The sequence below is a fragment of the Ambystoma mexicanum genome, chromosome 6q, assembly GCF_040938575.1.
Source record: "Ambystoma mexicanum isolate Mex_15411 chromosome 6q, UKY_AmexF1_1, whole genome shotgun sequence".
In the NCBI taxonomy this organism is placed as follows: domain Eukaryota; kingdom Metazoa; phylum Chordata; class Amphibia; order Caudata; family Ambystomatidae; genus Ambystoma; species Ambystoma mexicanum.
In genome coordinates, this window is record NC_090937.1 from 339842595 (window position 1) to 339858641 (window position 16047).

Genomic DNA, 16047 nt, shown 5'->3' on the forward strand with positions numbered 1-16047 from the left:
ATTTTCAAACTTAGTGGGCCACACAAATCCATTATTAGCGAAAATTCTTACACTTATTTGGTTTGATTGATAACCTCTAAAGTGCCTGATGGCAATCTTCCTGCAAGGGAGCCATCCTCCCACTTTCACCACAGCAGCAGTTAAGGCAAATCCTTCAAAATCTCAAGTCCATCTTGCAAATCTTGCACCAGTGTTGGCTTTTCCTCTTGACAGAACTATGACACCTGCCCTCCCTGGTCAAAGGCTCAGTCTGGGATGTGATGCAGATACATTGCCTACAAATAGAAGGTCTCTTTCCCGAGAAAAAAGCTGTGTTGTACCTTGCCTGAAGTAACTTCAGGATGCTCCTCCTATTACATTTTAAAGAAGGTGGCAGCATTGCATTGTAAAAAGTCCAGACTCTCCAAGTACACAAAAAAGGTTGCTGGCCAGAATTAAATCCATGAAACAGATCATAATATTTATAAATGTACATCAAAGTACAGTTCACATTAGACATTTCAAAAATCCTGAGTGATTTCATTGTTGGATAAAAAACACGTTGTCTACTTTTCAAACACATGGCAGTGGCCCCTCTAGAAGGAATTCTTTAGAGCGGACTGTCTGAAAACTGTGTTTACGGCGTAGCGGCTGTTAACATTATTCTAACATGTTAACTGTGCTATCCAATCAATAGTGCCTGGAGTGCAGCACGCATCCGGTGACAGGCCTGTTCACAGAGGGTCAACATCATAGGCTGTCACATGCAATTAGAGGTGTGCTTTTTCAAATTGAACACACCACGATTCCAGAAAATGCACAGGTCACAATGCTTCTGATATTTAAAAATGGATGCACAGAGGATCTGTTTCAGAACTCAGCAGATGCAGTGATGAACTGCTTCAGCCAATGCACTTGCTCTCAGTGCTGCATGTTGCAGTGCTTTCTCGAGTATAACCACAAAGATGTTGTTCTCCCTTCCATACAAAGCCACATTTCCAAGGGTTTTGAGGATTTAAGGCAAGGATCGCCAACGTCTGGCTCTCCAGATGTTTTGGACTACAACTCCCAACATCTCAAGCCAGCATAGTCAATGGTATGGTATGGTATGGTATGTTAATGTTTATTTGTAAAGCGCCTATACACTAAGCAAGTGTTTCAAAGTGCTCAAGGAGGGAGGGAACAAGGAGAAAAAAACAACAGTCATTCAGAGCCCTTGAATTTCTGACCGATACAAATCTGTACATGCATAGTAAGTGCATATAATACAATTAACAGTGTAGATAACAGCAAATAGGTCTGACAACGATTCTGCAGTTTTTCCAAGTTCATTGAGGCGCCACCATGCAAGGAGGGGGGGCAAGGGAAGACAGATAGACGATCTTCAAGGCATGGTACGTTCAGATCGTGCAAGTGCAATGGTGTGAGATCATGGGTGTCACAATGCAAAACAACTGGAGAGCCACAGGTTGCAGACCCCTGATTTAAGACACAAAATCTGGCCGTTTCATTTGAGCTTTCCTTGAATGTGTTTGCTTTATATGCTAAATATGTGTAGACTTTACTGTTGTTTTGTCAGCCAAACCATCCAACTGTATTAGGTGTCAATATTGTGAACTCTTAAGGAGTTCATAATTTGGGGATTTTGGGGATCCAATTCTCTAACCCATATTTAAAGAGCTGTCATCCTCCATTTTGTATAGCAAACATATTTAGCCTAATTCTTGGCGGTAGATTTATGTCCTAAAAACATCATCAGGCCAGTGTGTACAGTTCAACCTTGAGCTGTATCTGAATCAGACAATAGTAGCAGGTCATTATATATATATAAATATATATATGTCGTTAAGACATGGAGGAAGGAAAAAAACGCACTCCAAGCATGAGGTCAGGTCCCAGTAAACAAAGTAGCAAACTCGAATCCAAGTAACAGAAAAACGAGTTTAATAGATGGTTAAAAATAGTAGGCAAAGAACACACAGCAAACAGAACAGAACGCCAGGGCAGTGTCCTTAACGACGCGTTTCACGCTTCTCCGAGCGCTTGATCACGTTAGGGAAACATGAAAACAATGAGAGTAGATATTAACAATGGGTCCTTCTTCCATGTTGCCTACCAACACAAGCTAACAGTTTGGCGCAATAACATGGCGGCCATTTTAGAGTGTAGCAGAAAACTGCATTAACCATAAAAAGAACAGGTTAAAAATAGCAGTAAAATCAATAGCACATTAAAATTCAGCACCAAACATGTAGAAATATAATAAAAGGACATGCAGTGAGATAGATGTCAACAAATTTCACTCAAAGCAAAAATTAGCACAGATTAGCAAAAATTAGCAGTCCACAGCTGTGACATAGAGTGCAAATGCTTTCCCATGTAAGCTTATGAAAAAATATGCAGGCAATAGCTAAAAAAATATATATAAAAAATATATATATATAAAATGCGAGTGCTCACCAAGGCAATATGATTATAATACATAGAGAAAACACAGCTGGGACAAGATAATGCTGTCTAATATGAACACTCTGTTGACAGTTTGAGGACAGTCAATATGTGCGACCTTTAAGATAAAAACATGTTGCAGGCTGCAATGTAAAGTGCAAGTGCATTAGATTGTAAACTTATGACTAGCAGCATTAGATAGGCAGAAAAGTTTGGTAATCATAAAGTGCTGGTGCAAAATGCAATATTGAAGCTTGTGGGAAAAGTAAAGGCAATTTACAATGAAAAAAGCAATGTCAAAAACACCCAGAATTACAGAGTACAGATACAATCGTGTACTCCCAAAATTCAAACCCCCTAAACATCAGAAAAGGGCAAGACAGCCAACATAGACCAACTGAACAATTAAAAAAGTTGGAAAACTTGAGAAAATGCAAATTAAATAAATCAACCAATTCCAGGCCAGGGCCAAAATCCAAATAAACAAAAGGGAGAAGCAGTATATAGCGGCAAGGGACCAGGATCAAATAACACAGAGCAAGAGAAAAGGAGAGGTGTGTGTAGGCGCATAAATAAACAGAATAATTAAGTTCCCACAAAAGTATGTAACTCCTCATCCACATTATGCCCATTGGGATACTTAGTGTCAAAGTCCAGGATAAACCTGGTTTCCAGTTGTCTCAATTTCAGAGTGCGATCACCTCCCCTCGGATCAATCAGTACATGAGCCACAGCAAAAAATGTAAGCAAATGAACATCACTGTCGTGTGTTCCTGCCTGAAATGTTTGGCCATAGGATACGTGGGGTCAAAGTTCTTAATCGCTCTGAGATGCTGTAAAATACAGAGCTTAAGTACACATGTAGTGGATCCCACGTACCATTTCCGGCAGGGGCATGTTAAAACATACACTACAAACGGAGTCTCACAATTGATAAAATATTTTAACCTGAATTCCATACCCGTGATTGGATGTACAAAAGATTTACAATTAGTGGCATGAGGGCATGCTTTACACTTTTGACACTTGGTAAAACACTTGGGTAAGGAGGGTAGCCACTTGGTCCTAGTGGAATTTTTCTGGACAGGAGACAAATAACTGGAAACCGGTCTATCCTTCAACGAAGGTGCCTGTTTGTAGGTTACTGTGGGACACTTGGAGAGTAATGGGCCAAGATCTTTGTCCAGCCTGAGAATATGCCAATGTTTCGCAAAAATCTTACGAACATCATAAGAGGCTTTGTTAAATGTAAAAATAAGGCGAGGTTCATCCTGACCCTTATCTTTCCTCCTACTGGCAGAACCATGTAGTAACACTTCCCTTGAAAGTGACCGTGCTTTGGAGAAAGCCATTTCAATAATCTTTTTTCGGTACCCCTGCAGTAGAAAATCAGTGGCAGCCAACCTGCAACAGTGATCAAACTCTTGAATGTCTGTGCAGTTGCGCCGAAAGCGAATAAATTCGCCATAAGGGATACTGTTCTTGCAGGAGAGCGGATGGATACTCGTTGCATGTAGGGGAAGGCCAGTGTTGGTGGGTTTTTTGTGTAGGGAAGTATGAATGCCTAGGTTGTCCAATCTTACATTAACATCCAAATAAACAATTTGAGTATAACTGTGGCATTCACTGAATCTCAAATTCACAACATTGTTGTTAATGCTGTCCACAAAAGATCCCCACTCATTCTCATTTCCCTTCCAGATGATAAAAATATCGTCGATGTACCGCCACCAACCAATAACTTGTGTAGAAAAACTAACTGAAAGTAACTCAGACAAGAATGTAGCTTCCCACCACCCCATGGTGAGGTTAGCGTAGGATGGCGCAAATGTACTACCCATAGCAGTACCTCTGACCTGGTGATAAAAGGAACCCTCGAAAAGAAATACATTGTTAGTTAAACAGAACAGAAGCATATCCAAAATCATACCACTGTGCCCCAAATAGTTCAAAGAACCAGTGTCCAAAAAATGTTTGCAGGCTACCTATACAGTCGTGTGATCTATAGATGTGTAAAGGGAAACAATATCTAAGGTAGCTAACATTAAGCCCTCCTCCCAAGGTATATCTGAAATGTGACTCAAGAAGTCCTTGGTATCGTGTAGATACGAGGGCAGGACTGACACCAACGGGGACAGGGTGTCATCTATGAATTGGGCCATATGTTCAAGGAGAGAACCACACAAAGTTACAATAGGCCTGCCTGGTGGATGGATCAAGGACTTATGAGTCTTGGGCAGAAAATATATAGTGGGTATAGTATGACTCACAGGCACAAGAAACTTAGCAAGCTCATCATCAATAAGGCCTTTCTCGGCCCATTTGGTACATAAGGCGGTGAGCTCCAACTGTATTTCGATAAAAGGATTCTTTGGCAGCCTGGAATAACAGCACCGATCACGTAACTGACGATTAGCCTCAGCCACATAACATTCCGTGTCCTGAATAACGATATTAGAACCCTTATCGGCAGGTTTTATCACAATGTTAGGCAAATTCTGCAATTCATTATGGGCCGGTCGTTGTGGGATGGTAAGATTATGTTTGTTGTTAAAAGGTTTTTTTCAAAGTTTACGAAAATCATTAACACATAAATCATGAAATGCCTCAATACATCCCCCCACCGAAAATTGAGGGTTGAACCTGGACTTATTTTTCTTTTTACTTCGTATATCCCAGTTGGGATCAATGTCAAAGTCAACTGGATCAAAAGTAGAGGGATCAAACAATTCATTCTGGAGACAGGCCAAGTCAGTCAAGGTAGAGATGTCAGAAATGCGAATGTCAGTTCGGCCAGCCCGTGGCACAGGTGGTTTAACTTGCGGGGGATTGATGGAGAAGAATTTCTTTAGTCTGATTTTCCGTAGAAATTTGTCAAAGTCCAGACGTGACTGGAGATAGTAAAACTGAGTGGTAGGACAAAAATTCAAGCCCAATGAAAGCAATGATGCTTGTGAGCCCATGAGGGTGTGGGAAGACATATTGACAATTTGATGAGAATTCATATTGTCTGTTGTTACTACTTCGCTCCAGAGCGCGCCAGCCTGCCTTGTTGATGTATAGCTGAGCCGCTTCCCACGACGGCCTCGACTGTTTTTTTTCCTTTTGACAATTTCTGTTCCTTTCCTCTCCCTCTTCCTCCTCCTCTGTTCTTTCCACGGCCTCTGCCCCTCTTTTGGTTTTTTCCATCTAGACATAAAAGTCTCATTTCCTCTAAAAAATTTAGTTTGATAGGCATTTCATCATTTTCTGAAACAGAGACATCAGATTCTGAAGAAACGGTTTCTGCCTCCCCCAATTGTTTAGGAAATGATTGTGTAGTAGAGCTTTTACGCAAAGAGTCAAACCGCTTGGCAAAAGTGAAAATACGACCTGATTCATAGTCAATTTTATCTCTAATAAATGTTCTATGTTTACGCTGTTTGATCTCCTCTTTGTAGGCAATAAGATCTTCTTCAATTTTACTTCGTAGTTTCTTAACCTCCTCAGTGCTGGGAATATCACGTAATTCAGACTCTAATTTGTCAAGATGTAAAAGTACAGCATTGCGGTCGGAATTGGCATACTTGACTAAAATTTTCAAGAACTGCGCAGAGCAGTGACTGCTGGAACCTCCCCACTCTTCCAACATGTTAGGATCCTGATCTAATCTCTAATAAATGTTCTATGTTTACGCTGTTTGATCTCCTCTTCGTAGGCAATAAGATCTTCTTCAATTTTACTTCGTAGTTTCTTACCCTCCTCAGAGCTGGGAATATCACGTAATTCAGACTCTAATTTGTCAAGATGTAAAAGTACAGCATTGCGGTCAGAATTGGCATACTTGACTAAACTTTTCAAGAACTGCGCAGAGCAGTGACTGCTGGAACCTCCCCACTCTTCCAACATGTTAGGATCCTGATCCTCGAAAGATGGTGTTATCATAATACGTAATCCACGGGGGACACGGCCCACATCGAGATAATTTTGCAGGGAGTGCTCCTCCCACCACTTAGATATCTCCTTTTTGCGAGATTTTTCTATTTCACGAAGAAGTGTAACTTCAGTAGAGGTGGTGCTGGTAGTTTTCTTAACCGCACTAGTAGGTGCCACTGTGGGTAAATCCTGCTTCTCATTAAATAAATCCCTGGCCTGGAGCAGCCGGGCTGCCACCCTGGCGTCCTGCATGTCAGCGTGTGTAATTGCCAATCAACCGAAGGAAAAATCCTCGGTTTATACCATCAAAAAAAAATATATATACTTTATAAATATGGAAGGAAGACGACCTCAGCAAAGCATAGTAGTCCACAGACAGGCTAGTGTGGGTCAATATGCAGGAAATGTAGAAACCGGCGTGGAGTGAGTGTAAGAAGCACTATACCAGAATGTAAGCCATAGGAAGATGGAAAAAAACTGAATAGACACCTACCTGCGAGCCATTGTTCGTGCGTCCTCCAGATCACATCACTTCAGCTAGCAACCGAGGTCTATCAGTTTTACCTCCCTAGAGGGTGCCACACTCGAACTCCATTAAACAGTCAGCCCGCCGTCAGCTGCAGCGTTAGAGCCCACATATGCGATCGTGGAACAATCACGCATAATCCACAAAAAGGTAATAATTCCTGGTGCTGGTTTGTAACATGGAACGCTCCATGTAAACATAGCGTTAAGACATGGAGGAAGGAAAAAACCGCACTCGAAGCATGAGGTCTGCAGGTCCCATTAAACAAAGTAGCAAACTCGAATCCAAGTAACAGAAAAAACAAGTTTAATAGATGGTTAAAAATAGTAGGCAAAGAACACACAGCAAACAGAACAGAACGCCAGGGCAGTGTCCTTAACGACGCGTTTCGCGCTTCTCTGAGCGCTTGATATATATATATTCAGTGAAAAAACTTTGTCAAAGGGACGTTATGGTTCCAAGTAAAACCGAAAAACCCTTGAAATTCGCCAGTTATGGTAAACTAAGCAACCATAACTCGTGCCACCACCGTGCACTGCTAAGACTAACACCCAGGACATCAAAGATGACATCACAAATGTCATTGATGACATCACTGATGACATCACATGTGTATGTTCTTTTCATGAAATATGTGTACAAGGGATTCTTATTATAATGTTGCGAAACAAGTGTCAAGGATCATTGCAATAAATATCATACCCTAATTAGTGCATTGAACTATGCATTGATATAAATAGCCTTCTATTATGGGGTTCTATCAAGTATACTAAGCTACTCATACAGAAACATAACATTGTGTGCAGTGTTCAAGATGAAGGTATAATATTCGTAATGTTAATATGTTGAATAATGAAATGATAATTGTTTTCTTAATAGATTTTTGTGTACTGTGAAATATGTAATTAGTAGCTAATAAAAAACATGTATTACATAATTGCATTACTATAGACAAAACACAAAGACACAAGAACACATACCAATATGGGTATATACAGGGAAAGTGAAGTTAGCAAAAAAGCACAAGTAGTAGCAGAAACAATTCATAATTTAACTGATTATTTTCATGCAAATAAATGATTGCTCTGTTTCAAAGCTGCTATTTACCCTAGGTATATGTATCACTTGATGTGATTGGACCCTAAGGAAAGTAGTGTGAGTACAATGTATACAAATATGACCATATACAGGGAAAGTACAGCCATAAAAAAAAAACAGAACTATCAGAAAGTGCTCATAAGTCTATTGATTATCTTTATGCACAAAAAGGATTGCTGTCTTTCAAGCTTGTGCCTTCCCGTATGTATATGTTTCATATGACGTGACTGGACTCTAAGGGAATTACTGTAAGAACCTACTTGAAGGATACGTCTACAAATAAAATAAAAAATTTTGTTTCTGACTGTTATTGAAGAAAACCATGTGGCCTAGATATGTCAGGAAAAGAAAAAAGAGGGATCCAGACATGTGATGTCATCAGTGATGTCATCAATGACATTTGTGATGTCATCTTTGATGTCCTGGGTGTTAGTCTTAGTAGTGCACGGTGGTGGCGCGAGTTATGGTTGTTTAGCTACCATAACTGGCGAATTTCAAGGGTTTTTTGGTTTTACTTGGAACCATAACGTCCCTTTGACAACGTTTTTTCACTGAATTTCATAGGTTTTTATTATTGCAACTTAACCATAACGTCCCTGTAACATTTTTTTTTAACTAAATTTTAAAGGTTTTTATTAGTGCAACATCACCATAACATCCTTTTCAATAGATGAAGACCACTAACATCTTATGTCCTCAAAGTGGGAACGCCGGGTGGTAAAAAAAACAAAAAGATTTTCCTTCCTACACCGGGACGCCTGCAGCATCCCGGTATAGGAAGGAAAATATTTTACCAAGATGGCCACCATGGAAAGGGAAGGCGGGGTGTATAAAGAACACAACAGGGCATGAGCGGGGGGAGGGAGTGAACAGGGGAGACACATGGGCATGAGCGGGGGGTTAGAGGGAACAGGGTACAAACGGGGCATGAGCAGGGAGTGGGGGGGGAAGGAAGGAAACACGGGGCATGAGCGGTGGTGGGGGGAACACGAGAGAGACACAGGGCATGAGCAGCGGGTGGGGAGGAACATGAGGGAGACCTGGGGTATGAGCGGGGGGTGGGGAGGAACACAAGGCAGACACAGGGTATGAGCGGGGGGGTACAGGGCACACACGGGACATGAGCGGGGGCGGAGGGGGAAAGGAGAGAGACAAGGGGCATGAGCATGAGCGGGGGGTGGGGGGAACACGAGGGAGACACGGGGCATGAGCGGGGGGGTGGGGGGTAACACGAGGGAAACACGGGGCATGAGCGGGGGGTGGGGGCAACACGAGGGAGACACGGGGCATGAACGGGGGGTGGGGGCAACAGGAGACAGACACGGGGCATGAGCGGGGGTGGGGCCAACAGAAGAGAGCGGGAGGTGGGGAGAACAGGAGACAGACACGGGGCATGAGCGGGGGGTGGGGAGAATAATAGACAGACACGGGGCATGAGCGGGGGGGTGGAGAGAACAGGAGACAGACACGGGGAATGAGAGGGGGGTTGGGGGCAACAGGAGATAGACACGGGGCATGAGCGGGGGGGTGGGGGGTAACAGGAGAGAGACACGGGGCATGAGCGCGGAGTGGGGGGGTACAGGAGACAGACACGGGGCATGGGTGGGGGCAACAGGAGACAGACACGGGTCATGAGTGGGGGCTGGGGGGAACAGGAGACAGACACGGGGCATGAGCGGGGGTGGGGCGAACAGAAGACAGACACGGGGCATGAGCAGGGGGGTGGGGGGCAACAGGAGAGAGACACGGGGCATGAGTGGGGCTGGGGGGTACAGGAGACAGACACGGGGCATGAGCAGGGGGTGGGGGGCAACAGGAGAGAGACACAGGGCATGAGCAGGGGGGTGGGGGGCACAGGAGACAGAGGGCATGAGCGGGGGGTGGGGGCAACAGGAGAGACACGGGGCATGAGCGGGTGGGGGGAACAGGAGACAGTCACGGGGCATGAGCGGGGGGGAACAGGAGACAGACACAGGGCATGAGTGGGGGGCAACAGGAGAAAGACACAGGGCATGAGCGGGAGGAACAGGAGACAGACACAGGGCATGAGCAGGGGGTGGGGGTACAGGAGACAGACACGGGGCATGAGCAGGGGGTGGGGGGCAACAGGAGAGAGACAGGGGGCATGAGCGGAGGGTAGGGGAAACAGGAGACAGACACGGCGCATGAGCGGGGGGTGGGGGGAACAAAAGAGACAGACACGGTGCATGAGCACGGGGTGGGGGGCAACAGGAGACAGACACGTGGCATGAGCGGGGGTGGGGGCAACAGGAGACAGACACAGGGCATGAGCGGGGGATGGGAGGAACAGGAGACAGACACGGGGCATGAGCGGAGGGTGGGGGGCAACAGGAGACAGACACGGGGCATGAGCAGGGGGTGGGGGCAACAGGAGAGACACGGGGCATGAGCAGGGGGTGGGGGGAACAGGAGACAGACACGGGGCATGAGCGAAGGGTGGGGGAACAGGAGACAGACACGGGGCATGAGCGGGGGGTGAGGAGAACAGGAGACAGACTCGGTGCATGAGCGGGGGGTGGGGGGCAACAAGAGAGAGACACGGGGCATGAGCGGGTGGGGGGAACAGGAGACAGACACGGGGCATGAGTGGGTGGGGGGAACAGGAGACAGACACGAGACATGGGGCATGAGCGGGGGTGTGGGGGGCAACAGGAGATAGACACGGGGCATGAGCGGGGGGTGGGGGGAACAGGACACAGACACGGGGCATGAGCGGGGGGTGGGGGGAACAGGACACAGACACGGGGGATGAGCGGGGGGTGGGGAGAACAGGAGACAGACACGGGGCATGAGCGAGGGGCGGGGGGAACAGGAGACAGACACGGGGCATGAGCGGAGGGTGGGGGGAACAACAGACATGGGGCATGAGCGGGAGGTGGGGAGAACAGACACGGGGCATGAGCAGGGGGTGGTGGGGGGCAACAGGAGACAGACACGGGGCATGAGCGGGGGGTGGGAGGAACAGGAGACAGACACAGGGCATGAGCGGGGGGCTCGGGGGGTGGGTGTCAACAAGAGAGAGACACAGGGCATGAGCAGGTGGGGGAACAGGAGACAGACATGGGGCATGAGCGGGTGGGGGGAACAGGAGACAGACACGGGGCATGAGTGGGGGGTGGTGGGCAACAGGAGATAGACACGGGGCATGAGCGGTGGTGGGGGGAACAGGACACAGACACAGGGCATGAGCGGGGGGTGGGGAGAACAGGAGACAGACACGGGGCATGAGCGGGGGATGTGGGGGGCAACAGGAGACAGACACGGCACATGAGTGGAACAGACGACAGATACGGGGCATGAGTGGGGGGTGGGGAGAACAGGAGACAGACACGGGGCATGAGCAGGGGGTGGGGGGAAGGGGAGAGAGACACACGGGGCATGAGCGGGGGTGGTGGGAGGGAGAGAGACACACGGGGCATGAGCGGGGGGTGGGGGGAGGGAGAGAGACACACAGGGCATGAGCGGGGGGTGGACGGGAGGGAGAGAGACACACGAGGCATGAGCGGGGGGTGGGCGGGAGGGGGAGAGACACACGGGGCATGAGCGGGGGGTGGGCGGGAGGGGGAGAGACACACGGGGCATAAGCGGGGGGTGGGCGGGAGGGGGAGAGCCACACGGGGCATGAGCGGTGGAGGGGGAACAGGAGAGAGACACGGGGCATGAGCAGCGGGTGGGGAGGAACATGAGGGAGACCTGGGGTATGAGCGGGGGGTGGGGAGGAACACGAGGGAGACACGGAGTATGAGCGGGGGGTGGGGAGGAACACGAGGGAGACACGGGGCATGAACGGGGGGTACAGGGCACACACGGGACATGAGCGGGGGTGGGGGGAAAGGAGAGAGACAAGGGGCATGAGCGGGGGGGTGGGGGGAAGACGAGGGAGACACGGGGCATGAGCGGGAGGGGTGGGGGGTAACACGAGGGAAACACAGGGCATGAGCGGGGAGTGGGGGGAACACGAGGAGACACGGGGAATGAGCGGGGTGGGGGGCAACAGGAGACAGACGCGGGGCATGAGCGGGGGGTGCGGCCAACAGAAGAGAGACACGGGCATGAGCGGGGGGTGGGGAGAACAGGAGACAGACACGGGGCATGAGCGAGGGGGTGGGGAGAACAGGAGACACACGAGGCATGAGCGGGGGGTGGGGAGAACAGGAGACAGACATGGGGCATGAGTGGGGGGGTGGGGGTCAACAGGAGATAGACATGGGGCATGAGCGGGCGGTGAGGGGCAACAGGAGAAAGACACGGGGCATGAGCGCGGAGTGGGGGGTACAGGAGACAGACACAGGGCATGGGTGGGGGCAACAGGAGACAGACATGGGGGTGGGTGGAACAGGAGACAGACACGGGGCATGAGCGGGGGGTGGGGGGAACAGAAGACAGACACGGGGCATGAGTGAGGGGGTGGGGGGCAACAGGAGAGAGACACGGGGCATGAGCGAGGGTGGGGGGTACAGGAGACAGACACGGGGCATGAGCAGGGGGTGGGGGGCAACAGGAGAGAGACACGGGGCATGAGCAGGGAGGCGCGGGGGGTAAAGGAGACAGAGGGCATGAGCGGGGGGTGGGGAGCAACAGGAGAGACACGGGGCATGAGCAGGTGGGGGAACAGGAGACAGACATGGGGCATGAGCGGGGGGAACAGGAGACAGACATAGGGCATGAGCGGGGGGCAACAGGAGAAAGACACGGGGCATGAGCAGGGGGGAACAGGAGACAGACACGGGGCATGAGCAGGGGGAACAGGAGACAGACACGGGGCATGAGCAGGGGTGGGGGGTACACGAGACAGACACGGGGCATGAGCGGGGGGTGGGGGGCAACAGGAGAGAGACCACGGGGCATGAGCGGGGGGTGGGGGGAACAACATAGACAGACACGGGGCATGAGCGGGTTGTGGGGGGCAACAGGAGACAGGCATGTGGCATGAGCGGGGGTGGGTGGCAACAGGAGACAGACACAGGGCATGAGCGTGGGGTGGGGGGAACAGGAGACAGACACGGAGCATGAGCGGGGGTGGGGAGAGCAGGAGACAGACACGGGGCATGAGCGGGGGGTGGGGGGCAACAGGAGACAGACAGGGGGCATGAGCAGGGGGTGGGGGGCAACAGGAGAGACACGGGGCATGAGCGGGGGTTGGGGGGAACAGGAGACAGACATGGGGCATGAGCGAGGGGTGGGGGAACAGGAGACAGACACGGGGCATGAGCGGGGGTGGGGGAACAACAGACATGGGGCATGAGCGGGGGGTGGGGAGAACAGACACGGGGCATGAGCGGGGGGGCAACAGGAGACAGACATGGGGCATGAGCGGGGGGTGGGAGGAACAGGAGACAGACACGGGGCATGAGCGGGGGGTGGGGAGAACAGGAGACAGACACGGGGCATGAGCGTGGGGGTGGGGGGCAACAAGAGAGAGACACGGGGCATGAGCGGGTGGGGGGAACAGGGGACAGACACGGGGCATGAGCGGGTGGGGGGAACAGGAGACAGACACGAGACACTGGGCATGAGCGGGGGGTGGGGGGCAACAGGAGATAGACACGGGGCATGAACGGGGGGTGGAGGGAACAGGACACAGACACGGGGCATGAGCGGGGGGTGGGGGGAACAGGACACAGACACGGGGCATGAGCAGGGGGTGGGGAGAACAGGAGACAGACACGGGGCATGGGCGAGGGGCGGGGGAACAGGAGACAGACACGGGCATGAGCGGGGGGTGGGAGGAACAACAGACACGGGGCATGAGCGGGAGGTGGGGAGAACAGACAAGGGGCATGAGCGGGGGGGTGGGGGGCAACAGGAGACAGACACAGGGCATGAGCGGGGGGTGGGAGGAACAGGAGACAGACACAGGGCATGAGCGGGGGGTGGGGAGAACAGGAACATACACAGGGCATGGGCGGGGGTGGGGGGCAACAAGAGAGAGACACGGGGCATGAGTGGGTGGGGGGAACAGGAGACAGACATGGGGCATGAGCGGGTGGGGGGAACAGGAGACAGATACGGAGCATGAGCAGGGGGGTGGGGGGCAACAGGAGACAGACACGGGGCCTGAGCGGGAGGTGTGGGGGGAAACAGGAGACATACACAGCACATGAGGGGAACATGAGACAGATACAGGGCATGAGCGAGGGGTGGGGAGAACAGGAGACAGACACGGGGCATGAGCGGGGGGTGGGGGAAGGGGAGAGAGACACACGGGGCATGAGCGGGGGTGGTGGGAGGGAGAGAGACACACGGGGCATGAGCGGGGGTGGGGCGAGGGAGAGAGACACACGGGGCATGAGCAGGGGGTGGACGGGCGGGAGAGAGACACACAGGGTATAAGCGGGGGGTGGGCGGGAGGGGGAGAGACACACGGGGCATGAGCGGGGGTGGGGGGAGGTAGAGAGACTCACGGGGCATGAGCAGGGGTGGGGGGAGGGAGAGAGACACACGGGGCATGATCGGGTGGGTTGGGGAAGGGGAGAGAGACACACGGGGCATGAGCGGGGGGTGGGGGGAGGGAGAGAGACACACGGGGCATGAGCAGTGGGTGGGGAAGGGGAGAGAGACACACGGGGCATGAGTGGGGGATGGGCGAGGGAGAGAGACACACGGGGCATGAGCAGGGGCGGGCGGAGAGAGAGAGACACACGGGGCATGAGCGGGGGTGGGGGGAGGGAGAGACACATGGGGCATGATCGGGGGGGTGGGGGAAGGGGAGAGAGACACACGGGGCATGAGCGGGGGGTGGGGGGAGGGAGAGAGAGACACACGGTGCATGAGCGGGGGGTGGGGGGAAGGGGAGAGGGACACGGGGCATGAGCGGGGGTGTGGGCGGGAGGGGGAGAGACACGGGGTGCATGAGCTGGGGTGGGGGGAGGTAGAGAGACTCACGGGGCATGAGCGGGGGTGGGGGGGAGGGAGAGAGACACACGGGGCATGATCGGGTGGGTTGGGGAAGGGGAGAGAGACACACGGGGCATGAGCGGGGGGTGGGGGGAGGGAGAGAGACACACGGGGCATGAGCGGGGGGTGGGGAAAGGGGAGAGAGACACACGGGGCATGAGTGGGGGATGGGGGAGGGAGAGAGACACACGGGGCATGAGCGGGGGCGGGGGGAGAGAGAGAGACACACGGGGCATGAGCGGGGGTGGGGGGAGGGAGAGACACATGGGGCATGATCGGGGGGTGGGGGAAGGGGAGAGAGACACACGGGGCATGAGCGGGGGTTGGGGGGAGGGAGAGAGACACACGGGGCATGAGCGGGGTGTGGGGGGGTGGGAGAAAGACACACTGCGTTCGTGTGCAGGTGGCAGATCCCGCTCCTCAGCCCTCCGCTGGCCACTGTGTGCCGATGGCGTGAGCGGGGGGCTGGAGGAACAGGGGAGACACGGAGCATGAGTGGGCGTGGGGAGGACAAGAAGGACACTCGGGGCATGAGCGGGGTTACAGGGAGGAACAGGAGACAGACACAAGACTCACTGTGCAGGCGGCGAGGAACAAAGATGGCGGGCGTCTCTGAAGCCAGACGCACTGCACGCTTTCACCGCATCCAATGAGAGAGCACGTCAGATGTCCGCGGAGATCACGCAAGCTGCTTGCCCAATCACCGTCCTGTCCGCGGAGTGAACAGGGAAGTGTGTCCGCGAAGCGAACACAGATATCACTAATTTTTTTCACTTACATTTTTGTCATTTTTTTAAAAACTACTGGACGAATTTACACCAAATAAAGCAAAGCACGCTTTCGGGACCAAGCCGCCGCTCCTGCCGCAAATTTCGTGTAAATCCGTCCAGCGGTTTGGGCTGCAGGCGTGAGCAAAGTTTTTTCCCATTTTGTCTATGGGGAAAAAAAGTTTTGGGACCCCCTCTATAACTTTGCCCCCCCCCCGGACGAATCCTCACCAAACTTTGCCAAAAAATTCAGAGTGATCCAAATACTTTTTTTGCAAAGTTTGGTGAGGATTCGTCCAGGGAGAGCGAAGTTATAAGCCGCCCAAAAAGTGCTCTTCCTATGGAAACACCAACTTAACCATAACTACATGGCCACTCCCGTGGCCATGTAATAAC